The following is a 12290-nucleotide window of genomic DNA, read 5'->3' as shown; positions in this document are numbered from 1 at the left end:
CTCATTGTATACAATCTCTCTCTCTCTCTCTCTCTCTCTCTCTCTCTCTATATATATATATATATATATATATATATATATATATATATATATATATATATATATATATATATATATATATATATATATATATATATATATATATGGGATATTCTAAACTTCACAACCCTTCAAATTATAAAGGTTGTAAGTAATTGTGACCTTCCTGTACCAAAAGTAAATGATCTCATTGTATACAATTTCTATATATATATATATATATATATATATATATATATATATGAGATATTCTAAACTTCACAACCCTTTAAATTATAAAGGTTGTAAGTAATTGTGACCTCCATGTACCAAAAGTAAATGATCTCATTGTATACAATATATATATATATGGGATATTCTAAACTTCACAACCTTTCAAATTACAAAGGTTCAAAATAGAGAGAGTTGTGAAGGGTGGATTTATTAATTTTGTAGTCTATTTTTTTTTTAAAGTTACTTTTGTGGGGTAATTTTGTAAATATTACTACAAGACAAATAATATTTTTGTCATCTTCATGAGGGGTAAAATCGAAATTTTAACTAAAAGACAATGGCACTCTACAAATAAAGTTCCAAGACACTAACTTTCAAAATGCCAGTGTATTTTTGTGAAAATTTCAAAATTTTTATTGCTTAATGGTAAAGTTACCTATTTAAATAATTTTTTAATGAAAAAATAATTGTTGTTTTGATAAATACACCCATCATAAACCCTTCTAACTTGAATGAACAATGATAAAATTGGTAAATGAACAATGACAAAATTGGTTCGGTCATTGGTGATTCCTCGTAACCTCAATGTTTATTTCTTATATACTTTAAGCGTGGCCCAAATTTGTGTGTAGAAGACCCAAAATTTTAAAATTTTAGCACTTTTAGTCCTTGGCCAAATTTGTGGGTCAAAATCCCAAATTTCGAGTAAGGGAAGCCCGTAATCTTAAGACCTCTCAGTCTCTCTCTCTTTTTCTCGCACACACACAAACACACATTAAACATCTCTCTCAGTCACACACAAACACACATTAAACAACTCTCTCTCTCTCTCTCATGCGCACAAATATACCCATGCACAAACACATTAGATCTCTCTCACACACTGTACCTGTCTCTCACATACATAAAACATGATTTAGATCTCTCTCTCACATACACACATTCAAACGTATTGGATCACTGTCGCTCTTTCTCACACATGTAAACACATTGGGCATCTCTCGCTCTCTTTCTCACACACAAAAACACATTGGATATCTCTCTGTTTCTCACACAAACATATTGGATGATGGGCTATTCTCTCTCACACAAACAAAAACACACAATAGACATGGGAAGAAATGTTTCATGATTTTTGTGACGTAAAAAAAAAAGAGAGGAATTAGTCCCACATTGAGGAAGTGAGAATGGCTATTAGAGCCGGAGTATCATAAAGGGGAGTTTCATCTTGAGAGACAAAGCATGGTTAAAATTCTTATATTTATTGAAGTCTCAAATGCATGTGACATGATTCAAGGCAATGAAAGAAAGAACATGCAAAAACAGTCCATGCCTCATTTTAAGTTCTCCATCACTGCATGAGAGGATGTAAAACTTAGCGACAATCGGATGTAGCTTTGGTGACAGTGAATCTGACGGCACGGAAGGCCGCATAATTGAACTTGATGGGGCTTCCGTGAGAAATCGGCTGGCCGCTGTTGATTAAGCAGGTGTGATCATCAACAAAAGAGATCACTGTAATGAAGTCTGGCTCGATAACTTGTAATCCTGTGCATGTGACCAACATGCCTTTGACGGGGCAGTCACAGGTATTGCTGATGGATGCTGCGAACTCCGGAAGATTCTTGTAGGTCTTGCCCGTCGGCCAAGTTTGCACGACGATATCAGCAGGTAAACAGGTAGCAGCAAATGCTATAGAGAAAACAATGGCGCATCAATTTTGACAGGCAATGGAAGTATAAGGTCAACATTCAAAATAAAAAAAAAAGCGGGAAAAAAAAGAAACATATATTGTGTTCCAGAAAAGTGGATGAGCATCAATAATTGAATTACGAATTTCTATTAGCAAAAAGAAAATTTAAAAATAAAAATAAAATAAATAAATAAAGAAAAAATAGGATCATCTTCTAACTTAGGCTTAGCGGACTCATTTTGGATTGGTTTGGGGAGCTCATGGGCCTAAGGGAATTGAGGATTTTTAAGCTTTTTATAATTTTGCAAAGGTTTTTTTGCCATTTTTCATCTTGATAATCCTGTCCTCCCAAATATGCTAAGGTGAAACAAAAACATTCAATGGCCAAACTACGTAGACAACGGACAGTCTACCTAATGTATTAGAAGCCAAATATTTTTTTTCATTTTCATAGTATGGGATGTTTGATTGGGGCGTTTTTCAACATTGGAACAACCTTTTTGAAAGAAAGATCTATATGACCTTTTGGCGGTGAATATAAATTCTTTTTTAATTAATAATCACCTTTTTTTCTTTGACAAAAAGATCACTTACTGATGGTCTTATTATAATCAATAAATATTTCAAAATAAACGCAACTTAAAAATAAAATAAAACTCAACCACTTGATGCCATTTATATAACTAAATATTATGCTTAAGAATAAAGATAAATTTGCATGAAATAAAAGAAGATGCTGGTGATTACCTCAACTGGATTTATTACACCCCACATCAAGTCACCAACATCCGATGACGTGAGATCAACGGTCTAGTTTAAATTTCAAACTGGGAAAGCTAATTTCGGCCAAACTGAGTAAGCACCCTTAAATCTATACAAAACTCTAACCCCAAAATAATTTGAGCTTAACCCTAATTTCTTAACCCTCAGTATCTTTAGGTCGAGAGAGAGAGAGAGAGAGAGAGAGAGAGAGAGAGAGTAGGAGGCCTAGGCTTGGGGCGTGTCCCCTATGGGTCTTAGGAGAGAGGGAGGGTTAGAAAGGGAAACCATGAGGAGAGAGAGTGGGGCGTGCCCCTCTAGGAGAGAGATGAAAGAGAGAGTTGTGGGATAGAGAAGGTGTTGAGAATAGGGGAGGGTACACCCCTATTTATAGCGTAAAGTTATGTTAGGGTTTCTCATAGTTTGTCTCTTTCTTGAGATTGAATATGGACCGTTGATCAGGTTGACTTGTGGGGTGAGAGATCTGAGCCATCCATTGTATAGATGGGCCATCAACATTATGGAATGTGCATAAACCATTATCCCCCATTTTCTTAAACCATTTTCCATTAATATATTTAAATAAATTAAATCTATTAAAATATCATGCATTTCATAAAATTGTATAATCCATCTCACATATTTCATAAGAATATATCAAATAATTTCAAGGTAATATATGCTATCTCATTTAGATAAGATATGGTCATCTTTACTATATTACAAATTGACCACATGTCATAAGATACACTTTCTAAACTCTTAAAAGTTATCACAAAGCAACCAAAAAGGGCTCCAAAGGAGTGGGGCGTGCCACCCATATGTGGCACGTGTAGGCCCCACCTCTTGCCACATGGCGGGGCCATGTGCACTATGGGCCCCTATGAGATTTTATAAAAATTTTAAAATTAATAAAATAATTTTAAACTTTATTTGAATTTTTATAACTCTGTAAAATAAATACCTTCATTTTTATAAGTCCAAAAAATTATAAATAAAATATTAAAAGAATCATAAAAATTCAAATAATAAATCTAAAATAATTTCTATAATAAAATGAACACAATTAAATTAATATGATAAGAAATGGATCCATATGGTGTAGGAATTCCATCAGCGATCATGGGGCACTCCACCTTCAATTGTGGACTACATACCACACTTGCTTTATCGAATCAACCCAGTGTTTTTCATGACCCACAGTCCAAGCAGGGGCTCATTAGCGGGTCACCAAAATCTGGCCGATGAGCCAAGGAGTCGCAATCCCAGTCTGTGGATTATATGTCCTTCACTAGATATGAGTCAAGGTCACCACGACCTGATGCGACCACAACTCTATGGTGCATCGGGGTATCTCTCGCACATGCATACGCTTCACTCAAATGTGGATATCCTGGCTTTTCCGAACGATCTATCGATATGCATGCCGTGCGATGGATCATGGATGAGGTTTTGGCTCCCGTCTCTGTAAGCCTACCATCACATACAAGGGTCACACAGTCCCTCGGCTCACTCATTCAGGTATAAGCTTCGACTACATCAAGGGCCGTCTCTGTAAGCCTACCATCACACACAAGGGTCACACAGTCCCTCAGCTCACTCATTCAGGTATAAGCTCCGACTACATCAAGGGATAATCCAGAACCCTTATTGGTTTATTCTTTATGCCCAGGTATCTTGGGTTTTCCAACTGACTGGCCTAGATTGTCAAGCACAGTCCAATATCAGCAAACATCATTTGCTTAATATGGTCCCCGAGGGACTACACTCCCACTGAGTTTATGTTTCACTATAATAAATGTTTTTTATTACACACTCATAAAGCCTTTAAAGGTCACATAAATTCAACATCTCCCACTTGGCTTTTGAAGGCCTTACATTCTCTCTTCTTCACTTTATCTCATTTTCATCTCTCTCACATATCTTACAAAAATATTACGGATAACTCCCTTAGTCAGAGGGTTTGCAATCATCAAATCTGTAGATATGTAGCTGATCTCAATCTCTTTCAATCTCCCCTCATTTATCAGATGATAGAAGTATAGCTTGATATGCTTGGAATTCTTGTGAAACTGAGGCTCCTTAGAGACACAAATAGCCGTTATGTTGTCGTAGAAAATCCGTACTGCCTCATAACATACAGGATGAAAATTAAGTTGATTAAGAAACTTTTTAATCCATACGGCTTCCTTGGCTGCTAGACAGCTTGCCACATTCTCTGATTCCATGGTGGATAATGCCACTATATCTTGTTTCATAGACTTCCAAGAAACCGCACCCCCTCCAAGCATAAATGCATTCTTAGATGTAGACTTCGCATCATCTAGATTCGCGAGATAGCTTGCATCTGAATATCCCTCTATTGCTATTTCAGTTGCCCATTTATATGTGAGCGCATAGTTCATGGTCCCCTTTAAATATCTGAAAATTCTTTTTACTGCTTTCCAATTGTCCTCTCTTGGATTGCTTTGGAAATAACTCACCAGACTTATGATGAAGGATAAGTCAAGCCTTGTTCCCGTCACGGTGTACATAAAAGACCCAACTGTGCTTCTGTATGACACTCTCTCCATGGCTTTTATATCCATGTCTTTGGTATGACACATTTTATTACTAAGCTTCGTTTTTTTATCAATTGGGGTAGAAATGAGCTTATACATACTCATATCAAACTTTTTCAATATCCTATTACAGTAGGTTGTCTGAAAAAGTTGGATAGTCTTCTCACTCCTGTTTCTATTATCTTGATGCCCAACACATATGAAGCTTCTCCAAGATCCTTCATATCGAAGTGTTGTGCAAATTTTTTTTTCGTTTTCACTACTAGGGCAATTGAGCTACTAACAATTAACATATCATCCACATATAATGATATAAAGACCACATCAGTCTCACTGACCTTTTGATATATGCAATAATCCTCATTATTTATAGAGAACCCTGCAAGAGCAAGGGTCTCTTGGAATTTTATGTACCAATGTCGCAATGCTTGTTTCAGGCCATGAAGGGATTTATTACGTTTGCATATTAGGTTTTCTTTCCCTTTCTCCTCAAATCCCTCAGGTTAGGTCATGTAAATTTCTTCTGCTAAATCCCCATTTAGAAAGGTTGTTTTGATATCCATTTGACGAACCTCAAAGTCAAAATGGGCTGCTATAGCTATAAGGATTCGGATGGATGGAAATTTGGCAACAGGAAAAAATGTTTTCTCATAATTTATCCGTTCTTTCTGAGTAAAACCCTTTGCAACCAACATAGCTTTGTATTTTTTTATTTTCCCTTCAGAGTTCAACTTTTTCTTGAAAATCCACTTACAACTAATGACCTTACGTTTTAGAGGTAGAGATACTAATTCTCACACATGGTTTTAGTTAATAGAAGCATACTCATCTTTCATGACTTCTATATATATATTCCCTTTCAGGATAGGACAAGGCTTCATGGTAGGTTTTAGGCTCAAAATCTGGATCTTTCTCAACTCTATCAAAATGTTCTCCAAGGTAGACAAATTGTTCTAGGTACATAGGTGGTCTATTAACTCGGTTACTTTTTCTTGGTTCGGGTAACGGTTCACTATCTTTAGGGGGCTCAGGTTTAGGTTGGGATTGTTTCGAAGTTTCAGATTCAGGTTTTTGAACTACATCCTTGTTTTTCACCTCCTCAAAAAAGTCGGTTTGTTATCTACTCACTATTGCTTCAAGGAATTCTTTCTCGAAGAAGTGAGTACCACGACTCTCAATGACAACTCCTGTTTCAAGGTTGTAGAATCGATATCCCTTATCATGATTTGGATAACCAATGGAAATGAATTTGACAGTCTTGGGTTGCAATTTGGTTATATTTTGGTGTGGGATAAGGACAAGGATTGAGCACCCCAAACTCTCAAGTGATTAAGGGACGGAGTACGACCTGTAAAAATTTCGTGAAGAGTAAGTGGGGCAACTTTTGGGAGTCCGATTATGGATGTAGCATGTCGTCAACACGACTTCTCCCCAAAAGTCTAAGGAGAGATTTACATGCCCCATCATACTCTTTACAATTTCAACTAAGGTCCTATTCCGTTTATCAGCTACACTATTTTGTTCGGGAGTCTAAGGCAAGGTGTATTGATGGATAATTCCATTTTCAACACAGAGTTCTTTGAAAAGGTCAGATGAATATTCCCCCCCTTTATCGGTTCTAAGGATTTTGATTTTCAGGTTGGTTTGATTATTTACTTTGGCTTTATATTCTTTGAATTTTTCAAGTGCTTCTGATTTTGTTTGGATAAGGTACACATAACTATATCGCGAGTGATCATCTATAAAAGTAATGAAATATCTTTTTTTTACTTTTGGTGGTCACATTCATAGGTGCACTAGAGTTCTTTTTGCCCTGGTGGTATTTTTTCTTATTAATTTTTCTTGCATACAAGATTCACACATTTTCAATAAATCTCCCTTATAATTTTGAAGAATCCCGTCCTTTTTCAATCTTTCCATTCGTTTGATATTCATGTGTCATAACCTCATATACCATAGGGTAACATCTAATTCATTAGGGGACGAGACATAAGCAACATTCTCTTTTATTTCAATAGTAAATAGCTCGTCTACAAGATGTCCAGTCATGATCAGATTTTCCCCATTCTTGACTTCCACTTTCTCCAAAATAAAAGTGGTCATGAATCTAGCCATAAACATCTTAGGAATCGAAACCAAGCACTTCCTCATATTAGGAGCATAAAGTACTTGCTTTAGGATCATGATGCTCCACTCTTCAATTTCAACTCAAAATCTGCAACTCCAAGTACATCAGTCTTCTAATTTCCTCCCATATAAATATGTTGCTGCCCTGGCCCTATGAGAGTGAAAGAACTGAAACTTTCTTTGGTGTTTGTGACATAGGCCGTAGCCCCCGAGTTAAGACACCAAAAAGCTCCCTTGGGGTCAGCCAACATAGACTTAAAGACCACACATGCCAATTCCTTGTTGGTCCCTCCAAATTGTTGAATCGACAACTATTAGCTATGTGACCCACCTTCTTACAAATAAAACAGGTTCAAGTCTCACTTTTTTCTCCCTTATTTCCAAAATCTCTCTTTTTGAAATATCTTCTCTTCCCAAAATAATTTTTTCCTTTTGTCTTTCTTAAATTTAAAAGAAGATGCAGTTTTTACCATATGCACGGCTTCTCTTGGAGTTGTTGTCAGTGCTTACCTTGAATTTTTCCTCTCTTCTTTTGCTTTGATTGTAGTGATGAGCTCTTCCAATTTTTATGCTTTCCTTCTCCTTCTGGCCGAGAAGGAAGATATGAAGGTCTTCCATGAATTAGGAAGTGAATTCATGAGATGAATCACGTGCATATATTCATTAGGTTTTATACCTGCGTCTTCTAGCTCTCCGACTAGTGCGCGAAAGACATGTACATGATCTGCAAACTTGGCACTTTCTGTTATTTTTAACTCATTATACTTCCTCATAGCCATGGTTAGAGAGAGGGTTCAACATATTATCTTTCAAGTTTAACAAAAAGCCCACTTGTAGTATAGTTTACTCGTACTCAGAAGCATACGAGTCAATCATTATACATGAAAGAATGTGCTTGTATCTTAGGTTCATCCTCTTCTAACCGGCGTACTCATCTTTAATTTTTTGAGAACAGTCATCAGTTGGACGATGAGGTCGGTCCTCATAGAGTACTTCATGCAAGTTTTCTTCATAGAGCACATATTTGATTTTTCTTTTCTAGGAAGCATAGTTGGACTCATCAAACCTTTCGTTTTTTCGAATCTTTGAGATGAAGGTACGTGCAGCCATATCTTTCTATTCTCAAGCAAAAATAAGAAAAGACTCACAATGGCAATCAAATAAAACTAACTTTGATACCAATGAAAGAAAGAAATACCTACATGGCCTTTTGCCGGTGAATATAAATTTTTTATTTATTTAATAATCACCCCTTTTGCTTTGGTAAAAAGATTACTTACAGATGGTCTTATTACAATAAATAAATATTTCAAAATAAACGCAACTTAACAATAAAATAAAACTCAACCACTTGATGCCATTTATATATCTAAATACTATGCTTGAGAATAAAGATAAATTTGCATGAAATAAAAGAAGATGCCGGAGATTACCTCAACTGGGTTTATTACACCCCACACTGAGTCACCAACATCCGATGGCAAGGGATCAACTGTCTAGCTTTAATCTCGAATTGGGAAAACTAATTTCGGCTAAACTGAGTAAGCACCCTTAAATCTCTACAAAACCCTAACCTCCAAATAATTTGGGTTTAACCCTAATTTCCTAACCTTTAGTATCTTTAGATCGAGAGAGAGAGAGAGAGAGAGAGAGAGAGAGAGAGAGAGAGAGAGAGAGAGAGAGAGAGAAAGAGAGAAAATATGAGGCCTAGGGTTGGGGCGTGCCCCCTATGGGTCTTCGGAGAGAGAGGGTTAGAAAAAGAAACCCTGAGGAGAGAGAGTGGGGTGTGCCCCTTTAGGAGAGAGATGAGAGAGAGAGTTATGGGATAGAGAATGTGTTGAGAATAGGGGAGGGTACACCCTTATTTATAGTGCAAAGTTAAGTTTAGGGTTTTTTAGGGTTTATCATACTTTGTATCTTTTTTGAGATTGAATATGGACCATTGATTAGGGTGATTTGTGGGGTGAGAGATCTGAGCCATCCATTCTATAGATGGGCCATCAATATTATAGAAGGTACATGGATCGTTATCCCCCTTTCCTTAAACCATTTTCCTACCAATATATTTAAATAAATTAAATCTATTAAAATATCATGCATTCCATAAAATTGTATAATCCATCTCATATATTCCATAAGAATATATCTAATACTATCAAGTTAATATATGCTATCTTATTTAGATAATATATGGTCAATATTTACTATATTACAAATTGACTACATGTCATAAGATACACTTTCCAAACTTTTAAAACTTATCACAAAGCAACCAAAATGGGATCCAAAGGGGTAGGGCATGCCACCCATATGTGGCACGTGTAGGCCCCACCTCTTGTCACCCATGATATTTTATAAAAAATTTAAAATTTGTAAAATAATTTTAAAACTTTATTTGAATTTTTATAACTTTGTAAAATGATTACCCTCATTTTTATAAGTCCAAAAAATTATAAATACAATATTAAAGTACTCATAAAAATTTAAATAATAAATCTAAAATAATTTATATAATAAAATGAACACAATTAAATTAATATGATGAGAAATGGATCCATATGGTTCAAGAATTCCATCAGCGATCATGGAGCACTCCACATTCACCTGTGGACTATATACCACACTTGTTTTATCGAACCGACCCAGTGTTTCTCATGACCCACAGTCCAAGCAGGAGACTCATTAGCGGGTCACCAAAGTCTGGCCGATGAGCCAAGGGCTCGCAATCCCAGTTTGTGGATTACAAGTCCTCCCCTAGAGACGAGTCAAGGTCAACACGACCTGAAGTGACTGCAACTCTATGGTGCATAGGGGTATCTCTCGCACATGCATACGCTTTACCCAAAGGTGGATATCTGGCTTTTCCGAGCGATCTATCGATATGCATGCCGTGTGATGGATCATGGATAAGGTTTTAACCCCCGTCTCTGTAGGCCTACCATCACAGACAAGGGTCACACAGTCCCTCGGCTCACACATCCAAGCATAAGCTTCGACCTCATCAAGGGATAACTCAGAACCCTTCTCGGTTTATTCTCCATGCCCAGGTACCTTGGGTTTTCCAACTAACTGGCCTAGACCGTTAAGCACAGTCTGGTATCAACAAACATCATTTGCTTAATATGGTCCCCGAGGGATTACACTCCCACTGAGTTTATGTTCCACTATAATAAATGCTTTTTATTACACACTCATAAGGCCTTTAAAGGCCACATAAACCCAACACTTTTCTCATGGTTTTTGATATGCTCCAGCCTACCATCCCAGTGTAGTGATGGTCATGGCTACTTGGTTAAAGATTGGGTGCTATATCCAAACATAATGATCCATGTAATCAGTATCGAGTGGTATAAAGATTTTCAAGATATTATAGGAAAAAAATTTATATCCATCATTAGATCCACTTAATATGTTTTTTTTTTTTAAAATATGACCTCATAATCCAACTATAAATCAATTGGAAATATATATGATGAGACCAGTTATTTTTTACACAAGATTGTTGCAATTATTGTCAATTGTTGGACGTGAAATCAGATGGTTTGTGATGTGTCAATAATTGAGCACAAAGTCTGAAATAAATTTTTTTGAAAGTTGTGATACACTATAGTATTTCACATCCAATGGCTAAAAAAAATTGTGACCTTCATTTTTCAACATCGGAACAACTTTTTCCAATGATTTTTGAGATGCTCCAGCCTACCATCCCAGTGTAGTGATGGTCATGGCTACTTGGTTAAAGATTGAGTGATATAACCAAACATAGCGATACATGTAATCAGTATCTAGGGGTATAAAGACTTTCAAGATATTATACGAAAAAAATTTATATCCAATATTAGATCCCCTGAAAATGTTATTTAAAAAAACTATTACTTCATAATCCAACAATAAATCAATTGGAAATATATATGATGAGACCAATTATTTTTTACACAAGATTGTTGCAATCATTGTCAACTGTTGGACGTGAAATCCTATGGTTTCGTGATGTATCATTAATTGAGAAAAAAGTATGGAATAAATTTTTTCAAAAGTTGTGATACACTTTAGTATTTCACATTCAATGGCTAAAAAAAGTTGTGACCTTCGTTTTTCAACATCAGAACAACCTTGTCCCATGATTTTTGAGTTGCTCCAGCCTACCATCCCAATGTAGTGACGGTCATGGCTACTTTTAAAGATTGGGTGATATAACCAAACATAACGATACATGTAATCAATATCTAGTGGTATAAAGACTTTCAAGATATTATAGGAAAAAAATTTATATCCATCATTAGATCCACAGAATATGTTATTTTAAAAAAATATAACTTCATAATCCAACTAGAAATCAATTGGAAATATATATGATGAGACCAATTATTTTTTACACAAGAATGTTGCAATCATTGTCAACTGTTGGACGTGAAATCATATGGTTTTGGTGACGTGTCACTAATTGAGCACAAAGTCTGGAATAAAATTTTTCGAAAGTTGTGATATACTTTAGTATTTCACATCTAATGGTTAAAAAAAATTGCGATCTTCTTGTACCAAACATGAATAGTCTAATAGTATACAATCCCAAATCAATTTTCTAAAAGGATTGTATAGTGACAATGTCTGTTATAGGATTGGTTTACTTATAGGGTGTGGTTTCTTTAAGGTTGCAACCTTAAACAATCCAATTAAGGTGCACTTCCAAATTTTATCATAACATGTAATTTTGGTGTAAAATGTTTTTAGGACTATCTTAAAATCTATTTTCATTTGTAATTATAAAATTCAAATTAAAAAAATGGTTAAAATCAAACATATGAAAATCTTGAAAATGGACGGTCAGGATAATGTGTTGCAATATGCATTATCTCTGGGACTCAAATTCTTTTTTTTCCTATATTCATACATCTCGA

Source organism: Amborella trichopoda, chromosome 6 (assembly GCF_054954075.1).
Source record: "Amborella trichopoda isolate Santa Cruz 75 chromosome 6, AtrichopodaSantaCruz75HAP2 v2.0, whole genome shotgun sequence".
NCBI lineage: Eukaryota > Viridiplantae > Streptophyta > Magnoliopsida > Amborellales > Amborellaceae > Amborella > Amborella trichopoda.
This window is presented reverse-complemented; position numbering follows the sequence as displayed.